At 52.8% G+C, this 22,421-nt stretch overlaps 1 protein-coding gene across 1 annotated transcript in view; it reads right to left on the bottom strand.

Moving 5' to 3' along the window:
• Positions 1 to 17,703: 17,703 nt before the first annotated feature.
• The window catches only part of LOC134351431 (gastrula zinc finger protein XlCGF8.2DB-like), a 138,092-nt gene continuing 133,374 nt past the window's right edge, over positions 17,704 to 22,421 (bottom strand). Inside the window, exons 3-4 of the transcript XR_010019149.1 lie at positions 19,014 to 19,188; positions 17,704 to 18,041 (exon numbers count right to left, since the gene is read on the bottom strand). The gene's annotated coding sequence lies outside the window, so the exon portion shown is untranslated. The remainder of the gene's footprint in view (positions 18,042 to 19,013; positions 19,189 to 22,421) is intronic.

Consider the following 22,421-nt stretch of genomic DNA (forward strand, 5'->3'; position numbering starts at 1 on the left):
TCGAGTTTCATGGCCGGAGTTTTAGAGCTGGTGTTTCAGGGCAGGGGTTTCAGAGCAGGAGTTTCAGGGGTCGAGTTTCCAGTTCCCTGTTTCAGGGCAGCAGTTTCAGGGCAGGCGTTTCGGGTGTCGAGTTTCAGGGCAGGAGATTCAGGGCAGGATTGTCAGAGAAGGAGATTCAGGTGCCGAGTTTTAGAGCAAGAATTTCTGGGCAGGAGTTTCAGGGGTCGAGTTTCAGGGCAAGTGTTTCAGGGCAGGAGTTCAGGGGTCGAGTATCAGGACAGGAATTTCATGGCAGGAGGTTGAGGGGTGGAGTTTAACGTCAGGAGTTTTAGAGCAGGTGTTTCAGGGCAGCAGTTTCAGAGGTTGAGTTTCAGGGCAGGAGGATCATGGCAGGAGTTTCAGAGGAAGTGTTTTCAGGCAGGAGATTCAGGGCTGGAATTTCAGTGGTCGAGTTTCAGGACAGGAGTTTCATGGCAGGAATTTCTGCGGTGAAGTTACAGGGAAGGTGTTTCAGTGGTCGAGTTTCAGGGCAGGAGTTTCAGTTATCGTGTCTATGGGCCCAAGTTTCAGGGCAGGGGTTCATGACAATATATTCAGAGATTGAGTTTCAGCGCAGATGTTTCAGGGCAGTATATTCAGGGGTCGAGTTTCAGGCATGAATTTCATGGCAGGGGTTTCAGGGAAGGAGTTTCAGGGTTCGAGTTTCAGATCAGGTTTTTCTGGGGAGGAATTTCAGAGGACGAGTTTCAGGGCAGGAATTTCAGGGCAGGGGATTCAGGGCAGGAGTTTCAGGGTTCGGGTTTCGGGACAGGAGTTTCAGTTGTCGTGTTTACGGGCCCAAGTTTCAGGGCAGGGTCTCAGGACAATATATTCAGAGATCGAGTTTCAGCGCAGATGTTTCAGGGCAGTAGTTTCAGGGGTTGAGTTTCAGAGCAAGAATTTCTGGGCAGGAGTTCCAGAGGTTGAGTTTCAGGGCAGGAGTTTTAGAGGTCGAATATTCGGGGAGGAGTTTCAGGGGAGAGTGTCAGGGCAGGAGTTACATGGCAGGAGTTTCTGGGTTCAAATTACAGGGCAGGAATTTCAAGGCAGGAGTTTCAGCAGTCGAGTTTCAGGGCAGGAGTTCCAGGGGTCGAGTTTCAGGGCAGGAGATTCATGGCTGGTGTTTAAGGGCAGGAGTTTCAGCGGTCGAGTTTCAGGGCAGGAGCTTCAGGGGATGAGTTTCAGGGTTGAAGTTTCAGGGCAGGAGTTTCAGGGGACGAGTTTCAGGGCTGGTTTTCCAGGGCAGGAGTTTCAGTGCCGGAGTTTCACGCGGTCGATTTTCAGGGCAGGAGTTTCATGGGTCGAGTTTCAGGCAGGTGTTTCAGGGCAGCAGTTTCAGGGCAGAAGTTTCAGGGGTCGAGTTTCAGGCAGGAGTTTAGAGCAGGTGTTTCAGAGTAGGAGTTTCAAGGGTCGAGTTTCCGGTCCCCTGTTTCAGGGCAGGAGTTTCGGGTGTCGGGTTTCAGGGCAGGACTTGCAGGGCAGGTGTTTAAGGGCAGGAGCTTCAGCGGTTGAGTTTCAGGGCAGCAGTTTCAGGGGACGAGTGTCAGGGCTGGAGTTTCAGCGCAGGTGTTTCATTGGTGGAGTTTCAGGCAGGAATTTCAGAGTGGGCGTGTCAGGGAAGGGGTTTGACGGGTTGAGTTTCAGGGCAGGGGTTTCACGGATCAAGTTTCAGGGCAGAAGTTTCAGTAGTCGTGTTTACCGGCCTGAGTTTCAGGGCAGATGTTTCAGGGCAGTAGTTTCAGGGGTGGAGTTTCAGGGCAGGAGTTTCAGGGCAGGAGTGTTAAGGGTTTCATGGGTCGAGTTTCAGAGCAAGGTTATCTGGGCAGGAGTTTCAGAGGTCGAGTTTTCGGGCAGGGGATTCAGGGCAGGAGTTTCAGGGGTCCAGTTTCAGGGCAGGAGGTTCAGGGGTCGGGTTTCAGGGCAGGAGTTTCGGGGGTCGAGTTTCAGGGCAGGAGTTTCAGGGGTTGAGTTTCCGGTCCCCGGTTTCAGGGCAGCAGTTTCAGGGCAGGAGTTTCGGTGGTCGGGTTTCAGGGTAGGAGTTTCAGGGCAGGCATTTCATGGGTCGAGTTTCAGGCAGGAATTTCAGGGTAGGAGTGTCAGGGATGGAGTTTGAGTGGTTGAGTTTCAGGGCAGGAGTTTCAGGGTTCAAGTTTCAGGGCGGGAGTTTCCATTGTCGTGTCTATGGGCCCGAGTTTCAGGGCAGTGTCATGGTCTGGATCGGGGTCCCTTTAAATTTAGCTTGTTTATGTTACGATCTGGACCGTTGATTCCCTGTTTTCCCTTGTCCTTCGACTTTGGTGATTAGAGGCAATTAACGCTCGGCTGAACCGGTAGTTTATAGTCTCCGGCTTTCTGCCGTTCGGCGCGGGAGTGTCTTCAAAGTCACGGCGTACCAATGTCATCTGGCCGGAGCAAGCCTTGTCTCCGCCCGAAGCGAGTGTCGGTAATTCACCTTTCATCACTGGAGCAAACCTGTCCAGTTACTTCGCTGAAGCGAGCCTGCAAAGTTTCCTCATCAAGGTGGGTCCGTCAGTTAACCCGCCGGAGAGATTCAAGAGCCGCTGTCTACTGTTCCCAGGCCGAGTCGAGAGCTCGGCACTACCCGGAGGTTCCAAGCACCACGTCCTGGCTCCGGCGGCATCCAAGTACCACGTCCACGTCCTGGTTCCGGCAGCGCCCAAGTACCACGTGCACGTCCTGGTTCCGGCGGCGTCCAAGTACCACGTGCACGTCCTGGCTCCGGGGGCGTCCAAGTACCACGTGCACGTCCTGGCTCCGGCGGCGTCCAAGTGCCACGTGCACGTCCTGGCTCCGGCGGCGTCCAAGTACCACGTGCACGTCCTGGCTCCGGCGGCGTCCAAGTACCACGTGCACGTCCTGGCTCCGGCAGCGTCCAAGTACCACGTGTACGTCCTGGCTCCGGCGGCGTCCAAGTACAACGTGCACATCCTGGCCCTGGCGGCGTCCATGTACCACGTCCATGTCCTGGCCCTGGCGGCGTCCAACTACCACGTCAAGTCCTGGCCCTGGCGGCGTTCAAGCACCATGTCAAGTCCTGGCCCTGGCGGCGTTCAAGCACCATATCAAGTCCTGGCCCTGGCGGCGTTCAAGTACCATGTCAAGTCCTGGCCCTGGCGGCGTTCAAGTACCATGTCAAGTCCTGGCCCTGGCGGCTTCCCAGTTCTGAGTCTAGTCCTGGCCCTGGCAGTCTGTGATTTCTGTCCTACCCCCTTGTCTGAATTCCTTCTCTGCCCCTCTCGCCTCTAGCCCTTGTCTGCAGCCCCCGCCTGCACTTCGGTCTAGTTCCATCACCGGAGCTAGATAGGTACTGTCTGGTGTTCATTCATGTTGGTCTTGTCTTGTCTTGTCCTCGCCTCCGTGGGGTAAGTCTGGCCATCTTGCCGTTGCCCCGCAGGGAGTCATGTCTTGTCTTGTCCTGTCCTCGCCTCCGTGGGTAAGTCAGGCCGTCTTGCCGTTGCCCCGCGGGGAGTCGTGTCTTGTCTTGTCTTGTCCTTGCCTCCGTTGGGTAAGTCAGGCCGTCTTGCTGTTGCCCCGCGGAGGGTCATGAGTCACCGCCCTATGTCCTGTACCCAAGGAGGGGCCCCGGCTTTCTGTTCTGTGTGCGAGTCCCGGCCCTATGTCCTGTACCCAAGGAGGGGTCCCGACTCTGTGTTCTGTGTATGTGTCCATGCTTCCATGTACCTGCTCCCTGAGACCGAGGCTCTGTGTTCCCATATTCCTCCTCTCCCTAGCCCATGTCATGTCCTTGCCTGGTTCTGGGGTCCGAGCCAGAGGCAAGACCCAGGTATTGAGTCCTTGCCCAGTCTCTGGCTCGGAGTCCATACCCTAGCATCTTCATGTCTCCTCTACTTCTGGGATCCAATTCTGAGTCCTAGCCCAGACCCCTAGTCCCAACCTAGTCGTAGTCCTGAGTCCTTATCCTGTTCGCTATTCCTGCTTCTGTATTGCTCTCTTGGTTTCGTACAATAAACTAAACCTAAGTAACCTCACAAGATGTGTCTTGCATTTGGGTCCACCCTTGCTCCCCATGCCCCCGCCACTGTAACAGGCAGGGGATTCAGGGCAGGAGTTTCAGGGGTCCAGTTTCAGGGCAGGAGGTTCAGGGGTCGGGTTTCAGGGCAGAAGTTTCGGGGGTCGAGTTTCAGGGCAGGAGTTTCAGGGGACGAGTTTCAGGGCTGGTTTTCCAGGGCAGGAGTTTCAGTGCCGGAGTTCCACGCGGTCGATTTTCAGGGCAGGTGTTTCAGGGCAGGAGCCTCAGGGCTGGAGTTTCAGTGCGGGAGTTCCACGCGGTCGATTTTCAGGGCAGGTGTTTCAGGGCAGGTGTTTCAGGGCAGGCGTTTCAGGGCGGGAGTTCAGGGGTCGAGTAGCAGGACAGGAATTTCAGGGCAGGAGGTTGAGGGGTCGAGTTTAACGTCAGGAGTTTTAGAGCAGGTGTTTCAGGGCAGCAGTTTCAGGGGTCGAGTTTCAGGGCAGGAGGATCATGGCAGGAGTTTCAGAGGAAGTGTTTTCGGGCAGGGGATTCAGGGCTGGATTTTCAGGGGTCGAGTTTCAGGGCAGGAGTTTCATGGCAGGAATTTCTGCGGTCAAGTTACAGGGCAGGTGTTTCAGCGGTCGAGTGTCAGGGCAGGAATTTCAGGGGTCGGGTTTCAGGGCAGGAGTTTCAGTTGTCGTGTTTACGGTCCCGAATTTCAGGGCAGGGGTTCAGGACAATATATTCAGAGATCGAATTTCAGTGCAGATATTTCAGGGCAGTAGTTTCAGGGGTGGAGTTTCAGGGCAGGATTGTCAGGGAAGGAGTTTCGGGTGTCGAGTTTCAGAGCAAAATTTTCTGGGCAGGAGTTTCAGAGGTCGAGTTTCCGGTCCCCGGTTTCAGGGCAGGAGTTTCAGTGCGGGAGTTCCACGCGGTCGATTTTCAGGGCAGGTGTTTCAGGGCAGGCGTTTCAGTGCGGGAGTTCCACACGGTCGATTTTCAGGGCAGGAGTTCAGGGGTCGAGTATCAGGACAGGAATTTCAGGGCAGGAGGTTGAGGGGTCAAGTTTAACGTCAGGAGTTTTAGAGCAGGTGTTTCAGGGCAGCAGTTTCAGAGGTCGAGTTTCAGGGCAGGAGGATCATGGCAGGAGTTTCAGAGGAAGTGTTTTCGGGCAGGGCATGCAGGGCAGGAGTTTCAGGGGTCCAGTTTCAGGGCAGGAGGTTCAGGGGTCGGGTTTCAGGGCAGAAGTTTCGGGGGTCGAGTTTCAGGGCAGGAGTTTCAGGGGACGAGTTTCAGGGCTGGTTTTCCAGGGCAGGAGTTTCAGTGCCGGAGTTTCACGCGGTCGATTTTCAGGGCAGGAGTTTCATGGGTCGAGTTTCAGGGGTCAAGTTTCAGGCAGGAGTTTAGAGCAGGTGTTTCAGAGTAGGAGTTTCAAGGGTCGAGTTTCCGGTCCCCTGTTTCAGGGCAGCGGTTTCAGGGCAGGAGTTTCGGGTGTCGGGTTTCAGGGCAGGACTTGCAGGGCAGGTGTTTAAGGGCAGGAGCTTCAGCGGTTGAGTTTGAGGGCAGCAGTTTCAGGGGACGAGTGTCAGGGCTGGAGTTTCAGCGCAGGTGTTTCATTGGTGGAGTTTCAGGCAGGAATTTCAGAGTGGGCGTGTCAGGGAAGGGGTTTGACGGGTTGGGTTTCAGGGCAGGGGTTTCACGGATCAAGTTTCAGGGCAGAAGTTTCAGTAGTCGTGTTTACCGGCCTGAGTTTCAGGGCAGATGTTTCAGGGCAGTAGTTTCAGGGGTGGAGTTTCAGGGCAGGAGTTTCAGGGCAGGAGTGTTAAGGGTTTCATGGGTCGAGTTTCAGAGCAAGGTTATCTGGGCAGGAGTTTCAGAGGTCGAGTTTTCGGGCAGGGGATTCAGGGCAGGAGTTTCAGGGGTCCAGTTTCAGGGCAAGAGGTTCAGGGGTCGGGTTTCAGGGCAGGAGTTTCGGGGGTCGAGTTTCAGGGCAGGAGTTTCAGGGGTTGAGTTTCCGGTCCCCGGTTTCAGGGCAGCAGTTTCAGGGTTCAAGTTTCAGGGCGGGAGTTTCCATTGTCGTGTCTATGGGCCCGAGTTTCAGGGCAGTGTCATGGTCTGGATCGGGGTCCCTTTAAATTTAGCTTGTTTATGTTACGATCTGGACCGTTGATTCCCTGTTTTCCCTTGTCCTTCGACTTTGGTGATTAGAGGCAATTAACGCTCGGCTGAACCGGTAGTTTATAGTCTCCGGCTTTCTGCCATTCGGCGCGGGAGTGTCTTCAAAGTCACGGCGTACCAATGTCATCTGGCCGGAGCAAGCCTTGTCTCCGCCCGAAGCGAGTGTCGGTAATTCACCTTTCATCACTGGAGCAACCCTGTCCAGTTACTTCGCCGAAGCGAGCCTGCAAAGTTTCCTCATCAAGGTGGGTCCGTCAATTAACCCGCCGGAGAGATTCAAGAGCCGCTGTCTACTGTTCCCAGGCCGAGTCGAGAGCTCGGCACTACCCAGAGGTTCCAAGCACCACGTCCTGGCTCCGGCGGCATCCAAGTACCACGTCCACGTCCTGGTTCCGGCGGCGCCCAAGTACCACGTGCACGTCCTGGTTCCGGCGGCGTCCAAGTACCACGTGCACGTCCTGGCTCCGGGGGCGTCCAAGTACCACGTGCACGTCCTGGCTCCGGCGGCGTCCAAGTACCACGTGCACGTCCTGGCTCCGGCGGCGTCCAAGTACCACGTGCACGTCCTGGCTCCGGCGGCGTCCAAGTACCACGTGCACGTCCTGGCTCTGGTGGCGTCCATGTACCACGTCCATGTCCTGGCCCTGGCGGCGTCCAACTACCACGTCAAGTCCTGGCCCTGGCGGCGTTCAAGCACCATGTCAAGTCCTGGCCCTGGCGGCGTTCAAGCACCATGTCAAGTCCTAGCCCTGGCGGCGTTCAAGTACCATGTCAAATCCTCGCCCTGGCGGCGTTCAAGTACCGTGTCAAGTCCTGGCCCTGGCGGCTTCCCAGTTCTGAGTCTAGTCCTGGCCCTGGCAGTCTGTGATTTCTGTCCTACCCCCTTGTCTGAATTCCTTCTCTGCCCCTCTCGCCTCTAGCCCTCGTCTGCAGCCCCCGCCTGCACTTCGGTCTAGTTCCATCACCGGAGCTAGATAGGTACTGTCTGGTGTTCATTCATGTTGGTCTTGTCTTGTCTTGTCCTCGCCTCCGTGGGGTAAGTCTGGCCATCTTGCCGTTGCCCCGCAGGGAGTCATGTCTTGTCTTGTCCTGTCCTCGCCTCTGTGGGTAAGTCAGGCCGTCTTGCCGTTGCCCCGCGGGGAGTCGTGTCTGTCTTGTCTTGTCCTTGCCTCCGTTGGGTAAGTCAGGCCGTCTTGCTGTTGCCCCGCGGAGGGTCATGAGTCACCGCCCTATGTCCTGTACCTAAGGAGGGGCCCCGGCTTTCTGTTCTGTGTGCGAGTCCCGGCCCTATGTCCTGTACCCAAGGAGGGGTCCCGACTCTGTGTTCTGTGTATGTGTCCATGCTTCCATGTACCTGCTCCCTGAGACCGAGGCTCTGTGTTCCCATATTCCTCCTCTCCCTAGCCCATGTCATGTCCTTGCCTGGTTCTGGGGTCCGAGCCAGAGGCAAGACCCAGGTATTGAGTCCTTGCCCAGTCTCTGGCTCGGAGTCCATACCCTAGCATCTTCATGTCTCCTCTACTTCTGGGATCCAATTCTGAGTCCTAGCCCAGACCCCTAGTCCCAACCTAGTCGTAGTCCTGAGTCCTTATCCTGTTCGCTATTCCTGCTTCTGTATTGCTCTCTTGGTTTCGTACAATAAACTAAACCTAAGTAACCTCACAAGATGTGTCTTGCATTTGGGTCCACCCTTGCTCCCCATGCCCCCGCCACTGTAACAGGCAGGGGTTTCAGGGCAATATATTCAGAGTTCGAGTTTCAGCGCAGATGTTTCAGGGCAGTAGTTTCAGGGGTGGAGTTTCGGGGCAGGAGTTTCTGGGATCAAATTACAGGGCAGGAGTTTCGGGCCAGGAGTTTCAGCGGTCGAGTTTCAGGGCAGGAGTTTCAGGGCAGGAGCCTCAGGGCTGGAGTTTCAGTGCGGGAGTTCCACGCGGTCGATTTTCAGGGCAGGTGTTTCAGGGCAGGAGCCTCAGGGCTGGAGTTTCAGTGCGGGAGTTCCATGCGGTCGATTTTCAGGGCAGGTGTTTCAGGGCAGGCGTTTCAGGGCGGGAGTTCAGGGGTCGAGTAGCAGGACAGGAATTTCAGGGCAGGAGGTTGAGGGGTCGAGTTTAACGTCAGGAGTTTTAGAGCAGGTGTTTCAGGGCAGCAGTTTCAGGGGTCGAGTGTCAGGGCAGGAGGATCATGGCAGGAGTTTCAGAGGAAGTGTTTTCGGGCAGGGGATTCAGGGCTGGATTTTCAGGGGTCGAGTTTCAGGGCAGGAGTTTCATGGCAGGAATTTCTGCAGTCAAGTTACAGGGCAGGTGTTTCAGCGGTCGAGTGTCAGGGCAGGAATTTCAGGGGTCGGGTTTCAGGGCAGGAGTTTCAGTTGTCGTGTTTACGGTCCCGAGTTTCAGGGCAGGGGTTCAGGACAATATATTCAGAGATCGAATTTCAGTGCAGATATTTCAGGGCAGTAGTTTCAGGGGTGGAGTTTCAGGGCAGGATTGTCAGGGAAGGAGTTTCAGGTGTCGAGTTTCAGAGCAAAATTTTCTGGGCAGGAGTTTCAGAGGTCGAGTTTCCGGTCCCCGGTTTCAGGGCAGGAGTTTCAGTGCGGGAGTTCCACGCGGTCGATTTTCAGGGCAGGTGTTTCAGGGCAGGTGTTTCAGGGCAGGCGTTTCAGGGCGGGAGTTCAGGGGTCGAGTAGCAGGACAGGAATTTCAGGGCAGGAGGTTGAGGGTTCGAGTTTAACGGCAGGAGTTTTAGAGCAGTTGTTTCAGGGAAGCCGTTTCAGGGGTCGAGTTTCAGGGCAGGAGGATCAGGGCAGGAGTTTCAGAGGAAGTGTTTTTGGGCAGGAGATTCAGGGCAGGGGGTTCAAGGCTGGAGTTTCAGGGGTCGAGTTTCAGGGCAGGAGTTTCATGGCAGGAGTTTCTGCGGTCAAGTTACATGGCGGGAATTTCAGTGCGGGAGTTCCACATGGTCGATTTTCAGGGCAGGAGTTCAGGGGTCGAGTATCAGGACAGGAATTTCAGGGCAGGAGGTTGAGGGGTCGAGTTTAACGTCAGGAGTTTTAGAGCAGGTGTTTCAGGGCAGCAGTTTCAGGGGTCGAGTTTCAGGGCAGGAGGATCATGGCAGGAGTTTCAGAGGAAGTGTTTTCGGGCAGGGGATTCAGGGCTGGATTTTCAGGGGTCGAGTTTCAGGGCAGGAGTTTCATGGCAGGAATTTCTGCGGTCAAGTTACAGGGCAGGTGTTTCAGCGGTCGAGTTTCAGGGCAGGAATTTCAGGGGTCGGGTTTCAGGGCAGGAGTTTCAGTTGTCGTGTTTACGGCCCCGAGTTTCAGGGCAGGGGTTCAGGACAATATATTCAGAGATCGAATTTCAGCGCAGATATTTCAGGGCAGTAGTTTCAGGGGTGGAGTTTCAGGGCAGGGATTTCAGGGCAGGATTGTCAGGGAAGGAGTTTCAGGTGTCGAGTTTCAGAGCAAAATTTTCTGGGCAGGAGTTTCAGAGGTCGAGTTTCAGGGCAGGGGTTTCAGAGGTTGAGTATTCGGGCAGGAGTTTCAGGGGCGAGTGTCAGGGCAGGAGTTACATGGCAGGAGTTTCTCGGTTCAAATTACAGGGCAGGAGTTTCAGGGCAGGGGTTTCAGGGCAATACACTCAGAGATCGAGTTTCAGCACAGATGTTTCAGGGCAGTAGTTTCAGGGGTGGAGTTTCAGGGCAAGATTGTCAGGGAAGGAGTTTCAGTGGTTGAGTTTCAGAGCAAGAATATCTGGGCAGGAGTTTCAGAGTTCGAGTTTTTGGGCAGGAGTTTCACGGGAGAGTGTCAGGGCAGGAGTTACATGGCAGGAATTTCTGGGGTCAAATTACACAGCACGAGTTTCAAGGCAGGAGTTTCAGCAGTCAAGTTTCAGGGCAGGAGTTCCAGGGGTCGAGTTTTAGGGCAGGAGATTCACGGCTGGTGTTTAAGGGCAGGAGTTTCAGTGGTCGAGTTTCAGGGCAGGAGCTTCAGGTGACGAGTTTCAGGGTTGGAGTTTCAGGGCAGGAGTGTAAGGGCAGGAGTTTCAGGGATTGAGTTTCAGGGCAGGAGCTTCAGGGGTCGAGTTTCAGGGCAGGAGTTTCAGGGATCGATTTTCAGGGCAGGAGTTTCAGAGGACGTGTTTTCGTGCAGGACATTCAGGGCAGTAGTTTCAGGGGTCGAGTTTCAGTGCAGGAGTTTCATGGCAGGATTTTCTGGGGTCAAGTTATCGGGCAGAAATTTCAGAGATCGAGTTTCAGTGCAGATGATACAGGGCAGGATGGTCAGGGAAGGAGTTTGAGGGATGGAGTTTCAGGATTCAAGTTTCAGGGCAGGGGTTTCAGGGGTCGTGTTTACGGGCCTGAGTTTCAGGACAGGAGTTTCACGGCAGGTGTTTAAGGGCAGGAGTATCAAGGGTCAAGTTTCAGGGCAGGAGTTTCAGGGCAGGTGTTTAAGGGCAGGAGTTTCAGGAGACGTGTTTCAGGGTTGGAGTTTCAGGGCAGGAGTTTCAGTGCGGGAGATTCACGCGGGCGATTTTCAGGGCAGGCGTTTCAGGGTAGGGGTTTCCGGGGATGCGTTTCAGGGCTGGAGATTCAGGGCAGGAGTTTCAGGGGTCGAGTTTAACGGCAGGACTTTTAGTGCAGGTGTTTCAGGGCAGCAGTTTCAGAGCAGGAGTTTCAGGGGACGAGTTTCAGGGCAGCAGTTACAGGGGTCGAGTTTCAGGGCAGGAGTATCAGGGCTGGAGTTTCAGGGGTCGAGTTTCCGGTCCCCGGTTTCAGGGCAGGAGTTTCAGTGCGGGAGGTTCACGCGGGCGATTTTCAGGGCAGGCGTTTCAGGGCAGGAGTTTGCGGGGTCGAGTTTCAGGGCAGGAGTTTCAGGGGTTGCGTTTCAGAGCTGGAGATTCAGGGCAGGAGTTTCAGGGGTCGAGTTAAACGGCAGGAGTTTTAGTGCAGGTGTTTCAGGGGACAAGTTTCCGGTCCCGGGTTTCAGGGCAGGAGATTCAGTGCAGGAGTTTCAGGGGACGAGTTTCAGGGCTGGAGTTTCAGGGCAGGAGTTTCATGGGTCGAGTTTCAGGGCAGGAGTTTCAGGGGTCGAGTTTCAGGGCAGGGGTTTCATGGCAGGAGTTTCTGGGGTCAAGTTACAGGGTAGGAGTTTCAGTGGTCTAGTTTCAGGGCAGCGGTTTCAGGGGTCGAGTTTCAGAGCAGGATTTTCTGGGGAAGAGTTTCAGTGGTTGAGTTTCAGGGCAGGAGTTTCAGCAGTCGAGTTGCAGGGCAGGAGTTGCAGAGGTTGAGTTTCAAGGCAGGAGTTTCAGGGTAAGTGCTTAAGGCCAGGAGTTTCAGGGGTTGAGTTTCAGGGCAGGACTTTCAGGGACGAGTTTCAGGGCTGGACTTTCAGGGCAGGAGTTTCAGGGCGGGAATGTCACGTGGTCGATTTTCAGGGCAGGAGTTTCAGGAGTCAAGTTTCAGGGCAGGCGTTTCAGGGCTCCAGTTTCAGGACAGGAATTTCAGGGCAGGGGGTAGAGGGGTCGAATTTAACGGCAGGAGTTTTTGAGCAGGTGTTTCAGAGCAGCAGTTTCAGGGGTCGAGTGTCAGGGCAGGAGGATCAGGGCGGGAGTTTCAGAGGTCATGTTTTCATGCAGGACATTCAGGGCAGGGGATTCAGGGCAGTAGTTTCAGGGGTCGAGTTTCAGGGCAGGAGTTTCATGGCAGGATTTTCTGGGGTCAAGTTACCGGGCAGAAGTTTCAGAGATCGAGTTTCAGCGCAGATGTTTCAGGGCAGGATGGTCAGGGAAGGAGTTTGAGGGATGGAGTTTCAGGATTCAAGTTTCAGGGCAGGAGTTTCAGGGGTCGTGTTTATGGGCCCGAGTTTCAAGACAGGAGTTTCACGGCAGGTGTTTAAGGGCAGGAGTTTCAGGGGTCGAGTTTCAGGGGACGCATTTCAGGGCTTCAGATTCAGGGGTCGAGTTTCAGGGCAGGTGTTTCAGGGCAGGCATTTCAGGGCAGGAGTTTCAGGGGTCGAGTTTCAGGACAGGAATTTCAGGGCAGGAGTTTCAGGGGTCGAGTTTAACGGCAGGAGTTTTACTGCAGGTGTTTCAGGGCAGCGGTTTCAGAGCAGGAGTTTCAGGGGATGAGTTTCAGGGCAGCAGTTACAGGGGTCGAGTTTCAGTTCAGGAGTATCAGGGCTGGAGTTTCAGGGGTCGAGTTTCAGGGGACGAGTTTCAGGGCAGGAGTTTCAGGGGTGAAGATTCAGGCAGGAATTTCAGGGCAGGAGTTTCAGGGGTCGTGTTTACGGGCCCGAGTTTCAGGGCAGGGGTTTCAGGGCAATAAATTCAGAGTTTGAGTTTCAGGGCAGGTGTTTCAGGACAGTAGTTTCAGGACAGGGATTTCAGGGCAGGAGTTGCTGAGGTCGAGTTTCAGGGCAGGTGTGTAAGGCCAGGAGTTTCAGGGATCGAGTTTCAGGGCAGGACTTTCAGGGGACGAGTTTCAGGGCTGGACTTTCAGGGCAGGAGTTTCAGGGCGGGAGTTTCACGTGGTCGATTTTCAGGGCAGCTGTTTCAGGGCAGGAGTTTCAGGAGTTTCAGGAGTCGAGTGTCAGGACAGGAATTTCTGGGCAGGATGTTCAGGAGTCGAGTTTCTCGGCAGGAGTTTTAGAGAAGGTGCTTCAGGGCAGGAGTTTCAGAGCAGGACTTTCAGGGGTTGAGTTTCAGGGCAGTCGTTTCAGGACAGTAGTTTCAGTGGTAGAGTTTCAGGGCAAGGAATATAAGGGCAGGAGTTTCAGGGGTCGAGTTTCCGGTCCCCGGTTTCAGGGGTCGAGTTTCAGGACAGGAATTTCAGGGCAGGAGTTTCAGGGGTCGAGTTTAACGGCAGGAGTTTTACTGCAGGTGTTTCAGGGCAGCGGTTTCAGAGCAGGAGTTTCAGGGGATGAGTTTCAGGGCAGCAGTTACAGGGGTCGAGTTTCAGTTCAGGAGTATCAGGGCTGGAGTTTCAGGGGTCGAGTTTCAGGGGACGAGTTTCAGGGCAGGAGTTTCAGGGGTGAAGATTCAGGCAGGAATTTCAGGGCAGGAGTTTCAGGGGTCGTGTTTACGGGCCCGAGTTTCAGGGCAGGGGTTTCAGGGCAATAAATTCAGAGTTTGAGCTTCAGGGCAGGTGTTTCAGGACAGTAGTTTCAGGACAGGGATTTCAGGGCAGGAGTTGCTGAGGTCGAGTTTCAGGGCAGGTGTGTAAGGCCAGGAGTTTCAGGGATCGAGTTTCAGGGCAGGACTTTCAGGGGACGAGTTTCAGGGCTGGACTTTCAGGGCAGGAGTTTCAGGGCGGGAGTTTCACGTGGTCGATTTTCAGGGCAGCTGTTTCAGGGCAGGAGTTTCAGGAGTTTCAGGAGTCGAGTGTCAGGACAGGAATTTCTGGGCAGGATGTTCAGGAGTCGAGTTTCTCGGCAGGAGTTTTAGAGAAGGTGCTTCAGGGCAGGAGTTTCAGAGCAGGACTTTCAGGGGTTGAGTTTCAGGGCAGTCGTTTCAGGACAGTAGTTTCAGTGGTAGAGTTTCAGGGCAAGGAATATAAGGGCAGGAGTTTCAGGGGTCGAGTTTCCGGTCCCCGGTTTCAGGGCAGGAGTTTCAGGGCAGGTGTTTCAAGGCAGGCGATTCAGGGCAGGGGTTTCAGGACAGAAATTTCAGGGCAGGATGTTCAGGGGTCGAGTTTCACGGCAGGAGTTTTAGAGCAGGTGTTTCAGGGCAGGAGTTTCAGAGCACGAGTTTTAGGGGTCGAGTTCCAGGGCAGCAGTTTCAGTGGTCGAGTTTCAGGGCGGGAGTATCAGGGCACCTCTAGCACCTCTACCTCACCATAGCACCTCTACCTCACCACTCAAAACTCCGCAGCCATACCTCTCCCAGCCATGCATATACATCAACCAGCCCTACATTCAATACTAATCCTAAGGTCCAAGGGGGCACACACCCCCACTAACCCTAGGCACACCTCGATTTACCCTCGCCACACCCCTACAAACCTGATGACCTGTGTCAGGAGGGGCAAGATCCAAGAAAGGCAAGTGTTGGACCAGGTTACTGAAGGCGTAGGCCAGATCAAAGTGGCAGGGTTGCGTGACACTGAATCTCAAGTGACGAAATCAAAAAGCACAAGGGGGCTGATTCGCCCACTGCCCGAATACTCTCAACCTAACCTGACAGTGACATGCTCTTCATTCTCCTGGTATAAGAAATGCCAATAAAAAAGCCCAGATACCAAAAAGGCGAGAGAGAGCCAGCAAGTTAAACCCAATCTGGGTCCACAGAAGGCACTGCTAAACTAATCGTAGTGTGGAGTGATGCTGAATCCCCAGTAAACACTGTCAATTTAACCCAAGCAATTCAGGCATACAGATGCCAGGTAATGCTGTTTCAATGTAGAATTACCCTCAGAATTGCATGCCTCTCATTATCTTGGTCCACGGGATAAACACAAGCTGGGCCTGATCAACCCTGGCTGGGTCGCCTCGGCGAGGCTGTCTAATGTTTAAAGACCCGAAAACCCAATGACCTGAGGTTGCATTACTGATGATGTGCCCCAGTGCACACCCGGTTCATTAAACCGAGTGGTGACGGACCACGATAATGAAAGGCATGGGCCAGATTAAACTGGCTTCACTACGGTACCTGATCCACCATAGCACCTCATACCTCACCACACAAAACTCCACAACTTTATCTCTCTCATCCCCACATATACATCTGCCATTCCTACCCTCAAACCTAATCCTAAGGTCCAAGGGGGCACACCCCCCAGTAACCCGAGGCGCACCCCGATTCACCCTGGCCACACCCCCACAAACCCAGCCACTACACTACCCTTTCCACCAGAGCCCTACATGCTCACCCCACAAAAATTTTGAGAGGTAGGGTTTGAGGGGTGAATTTTGATGCTTGAAGTTTGAACCATGAAGATTGAGGCATGGAGATTGAGTGTTGGTGTCATGTTCCGGATTGGGGTCCCTTTAATTTGACCTTGTTTATGTTACGATCCGGACCGCTGATTCCCTGTTTTCCCGTGTCCCTCGGCTTTGGTGATTAGAGGCAATTAACACTCGGTTGAACCGGTAGTTTATAGTCTCCGGCTTTCAGCCGTTCGGCACGGGAGCGTCTGCAAAGTCATCAAAGGTACAGTGTGCCGATGTCATCTGGCCGGAGCAAGCCTAGTCTCTGCCAAAGCGAGTGCCGCTAATTCGCCCTTCCTCACCGGAACAACCCTGTCCAGTTACCTCGCCGAAGCAAGCCTGCAAAGTTTCCTCATCAAGTTGGGTCCATCGGTTAACCCGCCGGAGAGAATCAGGAGCTGTTGTCTACTGTTCCTGGGCCGAGTCTAGAGCTCGCCACTACCTGGAGGTTCCAAGTACCACATCCTGGCTCTGGCGGCATCCATGTACCACGTCCAAGTCCTGGCTCCGGCAGCATCCAAGTACCATGTCCAAGTCCAAGTCCTGGCTCCAGCGGCATCCAAGTACCATGTCCAAGTCCAAGTCCTGGTCCTCGCAGCATCTGAGTACCAAGTCGAGTCCTGGCCGTGGCGGCATCCGAGTACCAAGTCGAGTCCTGGTCCTGGCAGCATCCGAGTACCAAGTCAAGTCCTGGCCCTGGCGGCATCCCAGTACCTAGTCAAGTCCTGGCCCTGGCGGTCTGTGATTCCTGTCCTACCCCCCTGTCTAATCCCTTCTCTGCCCCTCTCGCCTCTAGCCCTCGTCTGTAGCCCTCGCCTGCACCTCGGTCTAGTTCTATCGCTGGAGCTAGATAGGAACTGTGTTGTTCTTTGGTGTTTGTCTTGTCTTGTCCTCGCCTCCATGGGGTGTCAGGCCGTCTTGCCGTTGCCCTGCCGGGGGGGGGGGTGTCGTGAGTCCCGGCCCTATGTCCTATACCCAAGGAGGGGTCCCGGCTCTCTGTTCTGTGTGTGAGTCCTGACCCTATGTCCTGTACCCAAGGAGGGGTCCTGGCTCACTGTTCTGTGTGTGAGTCCCGGCCCTATGTCCTGTACCCAAGGAGGGGTCCTGGCTTTGTGTTCTGTGTATGTGTCCATGGTTACAGAGACCGAGGCTCTGTTTTTCCATGTTCCTCCTCTCCCTAGCCCATGTCATGTCCTTGCCTGGTTCTGGGGTCCGAGCCAGAAGCAAGACCCAGGTACTGGGTCCTTGCCCAGTCTCTGGCTTGGAGTCCATACCCTCGACTCTTCATGTCTCCCCTAGTTCTGGGATCCAATTCCAAGTCCTAGCCCAGACCCCTAGTCCCAGCCTAGTTGTAGTCCTGAGTCCTTGTCCAGTTCCCTACTCCTTCTCCTGCCTAGTTCTCCTGGTATCGAACCATAAACTAAATCTTCGTAACCTCACAAGATGTGTCTTGCATTTGGGTCCACCCTTGCTCCCAATGCCCCCGCCAGTGTGTGACAGATGGAGCTTGAGGGGTGGGGTTTGAGATGTCGATTTTGAGGGTTGGAGTTCGTGGTGTGGAGTTTGAGGGGTGTAGTTTCAGGCGTGGAGTTTGATGTGTGGAGTTTGACAGGTGGAGTTTGAGGATTGGATTTTGAGGCATGGTGTATGAGGGGTGGTGCTTGAGGGCTGGAGTTTGAGGCATGGAGTTTGAGGCGTGAAGTTTGAGGCTTGGAGTTTGAGTGGATGGGATTTGAGACATGAAATTTGGGGTGTAGTGTTTGAACAGTAGAGTTCGAGGCTTGGAGTTTGATGTGTGGAGTTTGAGGGTTGAATTTTGAGGTGTGGAGTATGAGGGGTGGTGTTTGAGGGGTGGAGTTTGAGGGTTTATTTTGCTGGGTCAAATTTGAAGACAGAATATAGTAATAATGGTAAGCCTCTTGGCAGTGTGGAGGATCAGAGAAATCTTGGTGTCAGTGTCTGTAGGCTACTCAATGATGCTGCGTGGGTTGTTAAGAAGGTGTATGCTGTGAGGATGAGAGGTGACCTGATAGACGTGTATAAGACAATGAGAGGCATTGATTGTGTGGATAGCCAGAGGCTAATACAAGTTGGTATAGCTTTAAGGTACTTGGAAGTAGGTACAGGGGGGTGTCAGAGGTAAGTTTTTCACATAGAGAGTAATGAGTCTGTGGAATGCACTGCCAGCGATGATGATGGCGAGAGATACAATAGGGTCTTTTACGGGACTCATGGAGCTTAGTAAAATAGAGGGCTATGCAGTAGGGAAATTCTAGGCAGTTTCTAGAGTAGGTTACATAGTCAGCATAACATCGTGGGCTGAAGGGCCTGTAATGTGCCGTAGATTTCTATGTTCTATGTTCTCTGTTGGTCAAGGTGCTTTGTGCAGATGAATAACTCCAAGGAGGAAGGGCCAGTACTCCCCTGTGAGAGCTCATTCGTTCAAGGTGGATTTTAAGCAATATTCAGAATGTGTTGTGTGCTTTCGTGCGGACCATGGGTCCAGCACGTGAGTAAAAACCACTACTTCAAGATGAGCTCCAACTGTATGTGCACATTTGGAATGTGTTAACTGTAATGTGCCATTTTATTTTTTCTTTTCCCTACTAACTGTTCGATAAAGTCAAACTTCGTAAACACACTTTTTTTATAATTTTATGCCACGAATTATTTGTTACTTTTTGCCGACTGTCAATTGTGTACGGGCAGTATTTATGCCACATTTTCTCAAATCAAGTTTCTTTCATCAGAACCTCATGATGTTCCTGTTTGATTGAATCCCAAATCATACTGACTCTAGACACCAATTCTTTATGAAAGGTGGCTTTCTCAACGTTGAGTCCCTTGGCCGTTAGCAGAGCTGGCAATGAGCCAAGTTTCCATACAAGTCCGATGAGGGGGCTGCAGTTATAAGATCTAAGATATAAGAAATAGGAGTAGAATTAGGCTATTTGTCCCATCAATTCTATTCCACTATTTCATCATGGCTGATCCATTTACCTTTCAGCCTCAATCTCCTGCCTTCTCTCCATATCCTTTCTCTCCATAACCACAGCCCCCTCTCTAACTTCTCTTTTCAGGGCTTCATTGTTTTTCCTTCCTGTGTCATTGATACGAATATGTACCAAGACATCAGGTTGTTCTCCCTCCCTCTTCAAGATATTGTGGACGTGATCCAAGGTGTCTATGACCCTGGCACTTGGAAGCAGCATACCATCTGGGTGTCCCGTTCACATCCACAGAATCTCCTGTCTGTCCCCCTGACTATGAGGCCCCTATCACTACCACTCCCCTCTTCTCCCTATTTCCCTTCTGCACCACAGACCTGTGCTCAGTGCCAGTAACCCAGTCTCCGTGGCATTCACAGGGGAAGTCATCCCCCACTACAGTATCCAAAATGCCATTCTAATTATTGAGAGGAATGTCCACAGGGGTGTTCTAGGCTAACTGCCTATTCACGTTTCCATTTCTCCTGACAGTCAGCCAGCTATTTGCCTCCTGCAACTTTGGTGTGACTGCTTCCCTGTAACTCTGATCGATTATCTCCTCACTCCTCCAGCTGCTGCTCCAGATCCCTAACGGTTTTCAAGGAGCTGCAGCCGGATGCACTTCATGCAGAGGTAGTTCCCTGGGAGATTCTTCCCGGGACTCTAACATCCGGCATGAAGAACACACAACAGCCATTTACTACACTCGGTACTGTAAGAGAAAATTTTTTTTTAGAAACCTTAACCCTAACAGAAACTTGCCCAGAGCCAACGCCTTTTCCACGTTGAAGCCTAATTTGAGCCAAAGCCTGACACTCCTATTCTCACCACTTGTCTACTCCCAACAATGTCTGCCCTGCTTGTCCCTTCTGGAATGAGCCTGAACGCCTGTGAAACTCACCTCTTAAACAAGCGTTGCCGACCTGTGAAAAACTTTGTTGTTGTGGCCTGCTCCTGCCGCTGATTAGGCCATCGGAATGAACCTGAACGCCTGAAAACCTCTCCTTTTAAAAAAGCATCGCAGACCTGCAAGCATCCTCATCACTGTGGCCTGCTCCTGCCGCTGACTGGGCCGTCTGTATATGGAGAGGGTTGAACTATATTTTAGCGTGAACGATATGGATAAGGAAAATAAAGTTTCCACACTTCTTAGCTTAATGGGTGCTAAAACGTACAGGCTTTTAAACAACTTAGCATCTCCTGAAAAGACAGCACGTATGTTCCCGTATGTTCCTGTATGTTCGAGGAAATTGTCACAACTTTACAAAGTCACTTGTCCTAAACCACTAGTAATAGCTGATAGATTTAGATTTTACAAAAGGAACCAGTCAAAGGATGAAAGCATTTCTGAATACATTGCAGAAATGCACACCTTTCCCAATAACTGTGACTTTAGAGATGGATTTCCTGATGCTTTAAAGGACAGGTTTGTATGTAGCATGCATAGTCATGTGACAAGAATACACATAGATTAAGATGTAGCTGTCCTGTGCTGGTACCAGTGGAATCAGCAGTTGGTCTGCCACCTGTCCTCAGGAGAGAGAGAGATAAGGAAAACAATGTAGCAGCAATTGGAGATGTTAATGAAGGAAGGAGAGCTGTCAAGATCGGCTCCCCCTTTGAACCCTGAACTATTTGAAGTGATGGACAGGCGATACCCCAGCAGGGGGATAAAAAGGGACAGGTTCACTAAGGAAGGACACACACGACACCCGAGGTAACAAGACCCTGGAAGCGGTGCGTCTCTCACAAGTCGGTGGGAAGTACCGGGCCATAGACGCACAGGGTGGAAAGGCACGATCAGCGGGTACCCGGTGTGTGTCCACCCTTGCCTGGGTGCCGGGTTCACCACAGGGAAACGATCGTATCCGGAAATGGAGGGGTCACGGTCGGTGACCTCAGATGACATCACAAAGGACTCGCCCAAAAGTTGACTGCGAAGGTCTGTGTGGAAGCCTTGAATATTCATTCATTTTGCTCTCTCTCTCCTCCCCCCACTGTCCATCGCCACGGCAGCGATTTCTGCGAACTGAACTGAACTTTGCGTCACTTTGAAACTGGTCATTTACCCCTAGACAACGATAGAGCTTGATTGATCCTGTTATCTTAATTCTGTGTACATGTATGTTTATCATTGCTGAACTGTTGCATTCGTTATCCTTTTGATTAGAGTACTGTGTTGCTTGTTTCTTTAATAAAACTTTCTTAGTTCTAGTAATCCAGACTCCAACTGAGTGATCCATTTCTGCTGGTTTGGCAACCCAGTTACGGGGTACGTAACATAAGTGGGGTTCTCGTCCGCGATTTTGAATGCTAAATTTAGGACGGAGTAAATTGATTGGGTCAAAATTCCCAAAAGAAAGAAAAGACAAACAGCAGAAATGGAGGCTGAGGAAATTATAAAGGCGCCGACCTTGGAGGCATTAGAGGATGCCAGGAAATCGGAATTGGTAGCTGTGGCCAAACGGTTGAATCTTGCTAAGGGGAAGTCAACAATGAGGAGAGAGGAGATACACAGAGCTATCGTAGAGCACTATGTATCTAAACACAAACAACAGGAATTCTGCAGATGCTGGAAATTCAAGCAACATACATCAAAGTTGCTGGTGAACGCATGGATCCCACCACTAAGCTTCTCCGTAACTTCCGCCACCTCCAAAGGGATCCCACCACTAAGCACATCTTTCCCTCCCCCCCTCTCTCTGCATTCCACAGGGATCGCTCCCTACACAACTCCCTTGTCCATTCGTCCCCCCCATCCCTCCCCACTGATCTCCCTCCTGGCACTTATCCGTGTAAGCGGAACAAGTGCTACACATGCCCTTACATTTCCTCCCTTACCACCATTCAGGGCCCCAAACAGTCCTTCCAGGTGAGGCATCACTTCACCTGTGAGTCGACTGGGATGATATACTGCGTCCGGTGCTCCCGATGTGGCCTTTTATATATTGGTGAGACCTGACGCAGACTGGGAGACCGCTTTGTTGAACATCTACGCTCTGTCCGCCAGAGAAAGCAGGATCTCCCAGTGGCCACACATTTTAATTCCACATCCCATTCCCATTCTGACATGTCTATCCATGGCCTCCTCTACTGTAAAGATGAAGCCACACTCAGGTTGGAGGAACAACACCTTATATTCCGTCTGGGTAGCCTCCAACCTGATGGCATGAACATCGACTTCTCTAACTTCCGCTAAGGCCCCACCTCCCCCTCGTACCCCATCTGTTACTCATTTTTATGCACACATTCTTTCTCTCACTCTCCTTTTTCTCCCTCTGTCCCTCTGAATATACCTCTTGCCCATCCTCTGGGTCACCCCCCACCTTGTCTTTCTCCCCGGACCTCCTGTCCCATGATCCTCTCGTATCCCCTTTTGCCTATCACCTGTCCAGCTCTCGGCTCTATCCCTCCCCCTCCTGTCTTCTCCTATCATTTTGCATCTCCCCCTCCCCCTCCAGCTTTCAAATCCCTTACTCACTCTTCCTTCAGTTAGTCCTGACGAAGGGTCTCGGCCTGAAACGTCGACTGCACCTCTTCCTATAGATGCTGCTTGGCCTGCTGCGTTCACCAGCAACTTTGATGTATGTTACTATGTATCTAAAGGTGTGTTTCCCCAAGGCGAGCTGGAGGTGGTGTCTATTGAAAAACCTGCTGGAGACGCGTTACAGGTGCAGCTTGAAAAACTGAGACTCAAGCACAAGTTCCGGGTACGGCAGTTAGAACACGAACAGAAGCAGTTAGAAAGGCGGGAGAAAGAGAAAAAGATAGAAAGGCAGGAGAAAGAGAAACAGTTAGACAGGCAGGAGGGAGAGAGAGAGAGACAGCTGGAGCAAGAGGAGAAACAGAGGGAAATGGAATTTGAGCTGGAGAAGTTAAGGATAAGGGCAGAGCAGGGGACCGTGCCGAACCAAGGTGGAGGGTTCCGGGCGACCCAGGAGGTTAGGCTGGTTCCCCCATTTGACGATACCAACGTGGATCGGTACTTTCTCCATTTCGAAAAAGTGGCTACAAGTCAGGACCGGCCGAGGGATAAGTGGGCTGTTTTGCTTGAGAGTGTACTGAAAGGGAAAGCCCAACAAGCTTACTCAGCTTTGTCCGCGGAAGATGCCCAGAGGTACGAGGTGGTGAAAGAGGCCATCCTCAGGGTTTATGAGTTGGTCCCGGAGGCATACCGGCAGAGGTTCCGGAATGCAATGAAGCAGTGGGACCGCATGTATTTAGAGTTTGCCCGTGAGATGCAGACATATTGTGAGCGTTGGTGTGCCTTGAAGGGGGTAGAGGGGGATTATGACAGACTGCTACAGCT

Source organism: Mobula hypostoma, chromosome 9 (genome assembly GCF_963921235.1).
Source record: "Mobula hypostoma chromosome 9, sMobHyp1.1, whole genome shotgun sequence".
NCBI classification, from domain to species: Eukaryota; Metazoa; Chordata; class Chondrichthyes; order Myliobatiformes; family Myliobatidae; genus Mobula; species Mobula hypostoma.